At 36.3% G+C, this 2,717-nt stretch overlaps 1 pseudogene; it reads right to left on the bottom strand.

Annotated features, from left to right (window-relative positions):
- Window positions 1–677: 677 nt before the first annotated feature.
- On the bottom strand, window positions 678–1,606 carry LOC122431286 (annotated as a pseudogene).
- Window positions 1,607–2,717: the final 1,111 nt, after the last annotated feature.

The raw sequence follows: 2,717 nt of genomic DNA on the forward strand, positions 1-2,717 counted from the left end.
ATTCTGAGATTCATTTCACCATCTATAAAATAAATATATTGATATGATCTGTCATTTGCTGGTTTCATTGAACAAAAGTAAAAAGAAAACACTTGCCCAAAGAAGCTTGATATAAAATATTTAGAGATGCAAAATAAATTATAGTCAATATCTTAATAAGGCTTCAATCTCTGACACTTAAAGGAGACACAGTCTTCCAAGTCAGAGAATAGAAAAATGGGAGTAAAATCAGAATAGTATCTGATACACGCTTCTAAAGCATGTGGAGGATACACACAACTCCAATAAAATGATGCTGCTCTAGTGGTATCTAGCTGATTTTCATCATTGCTCTTTCATTATATCAAATGTATCTCAAATTTGATCACTTGGAGACTTTTTTTTTTTCAGTAAAATTTAAAACTTTGAAATGAAGCTAGAAATGAACAGAGATGTTGCATTTATTCTTTAATTTTATTAAATAAAAGGAAACTGGAGGAGATATTGTGCAAATCATTTGGGGAAAAAAAGAAATCCCAGACAGAAAACCTGGAAATATATTACTGAGAGAAGGCTTAAATTTTCTTAAGCATGTTATTTTAAAAAAGAGAAAAATAAGGCCATGACTAAAAATATTTAATTGAACACACAGAATCTCCTTATCCTGTACTATATGCACAGACAGATAATGTCTCTGATCAAAACTCTGCCACACATAGGGTTTTTCTCAAAGCAAGTTTAACATTTTTGTTCCTCAAGCTGTAAATTAAGGGATTCATCATGGGAATCACAATTGTGTAAAAGACAGAGGATATTTTCCCATCATCCGCAGACACAGAAGATGCTTTGAGATACAAAAATGCACTTGATCCAAAGAAGAGAGAAACAGCAATGATGTGGGAATTGCTGATGCTGAAGGCTTTGGACCTGCCCTCTATGGACTTGATGTGGAGGATGTTGGCAAGGATGAGGCCATAAGAGATAAAGATGGTGAGACTGGGCACAGTGATATTGATGCCTGACATGATGACAACTTCCAGCTCAAGGATGTAGGTACCTGTGCAGGAGAGCTGGAGGAGAAGGTAGATGTTACACAAATAATGGTTGATGGTGTTTTCATCACAGAAGATCAGTCTCAGCATGCATCCAATGAGGGTCATTGCTTTAAAAAATGCCATCAGGTAGGAACCAAACATAAGGCTGAAACACACTTTAGGGGACATGGCAATGTTATACAATAGTGGGTTACAGATGGCCACATAGCGGTCATAGGCCATTGATGTCAGCACATAACTTTCAGAAATACCAAAAACCACAAAAAGTAAAGCTGGGTCATGCACCCCATGTAGGAGATAATCTTCTTCTCTGATATGATGTTGATCAGCATTTTAGGTGTAAAAACAGAAGAACAGCAGAGATCTATGAAGGACAAACTAAAGAGGAAAAAGTACATAGGTGTGTGCAGATGTGAACTCAGCCCATATAGGATGATCAAGTTCAAATTTGCCATCACGGTGACCATATACATTACTAGAAACAGGAGAAACAGGGGGAGTTGAAGAACTGATTGGCCTGTTAATCCCACTAAAATTAACTGAGTTATGAAAGAATCATTCTCCGAAGCCATTCTTCTCTAAGGGGGTCTGTGAAAACAGGGGAGAAGGGTTTCATAGAAGAAAAAGTATTTCTCACATTTCCTCACATAAGTGATATATGTGCTGGGAATGACTATGGGTAGCCCAAACTGAACCCATAGAATTTACTTACCAGTACCATGGAAATGGATGACAAAAATTTTCTTGATAAATGCTTCATAAACTAAGTAGCAAAACACATCAAAATTTAGCCTTTTACCCAAAAGTAAAATGGAGAAGTTTGAACCAGGACAGAATCTTCATTCTCTCATCTCACCATTATTTCATTCACTTGGACTCCTCCTCTTTTAGCAGCAAACCCCCAAAGCCTGCTTTAGTCTCTAGTGCAGATAAGAATTTACAGGGTAGGAACCAAAAATTTTTGCTTCTAATTTGAAAAAAAAGGGGGGAAAGAAAGAAAAAGAAACACAAGAGCAACCAAAGTCTAGAAAAGGATAAGTCACTCCATGTATCACAGACTAAAAGCTATAAACGTAGAAGAAAGAGCATTCCATCCATGGAGAGGGAACTTACTAAGAAACTGCATCACATGTATCCCTTAATAATTCTGAACAATCTCTTCTCTCCTTTCAGACAAATTTCTCTGCAAGATTCAGTTGAATCTCATGACTTCACAAATAGGAAATGAACTGTCATATCTGAGTCTCCATCTTGTCATATCTCAGTCTCCATCTTAGACAAGGAAAATATGAATATAAATGGAGTTTGGAAACTCACTCTCTTAAGAAAGAATATCCCACGGCTTTCTTCTTAGTGATTTTACCCCATGGTCCCGGAAAGGCAATTTCAGATTCTGAGACTTTGGTTTCATTTTTTCTAAGAAAATGTCACCTGTAATTAATTTCTGATATACCTTAGAAATCTTTCAGAATTATAGATCATAATTTTGTTATGATTTTCATCCTATCCAGTAGCAGAAAACAATAAATGGACTCTAATATCACATTTGGCACATAGTAAATCACAGAAGATTTTAATGTGAGCATAATGATACAATGCATTCAGTTATAGACATGGAAGCAGCTTGTCCAGTCTCTTCCCTAGGGAACAGTTTCTACATGTAATAGGGAAGTAAGGGGACTG

The sequence above is a fragment of the Cervus canadensis genome, chromosome 29 (assembly GCF_019320065.1).
Source record: "Cervus canadensis isolate Bull #8, Minnesota chromosome 29, ASM1932006v1, whole genome shotgun sequence".
NCBI classification, from domain to species: domain Eukaryota; kingdom Metazoa; phylum Chordata; class Mammalia; order Artiodactyla; family Cervidae; genus Cervus; species Cervus canadensis.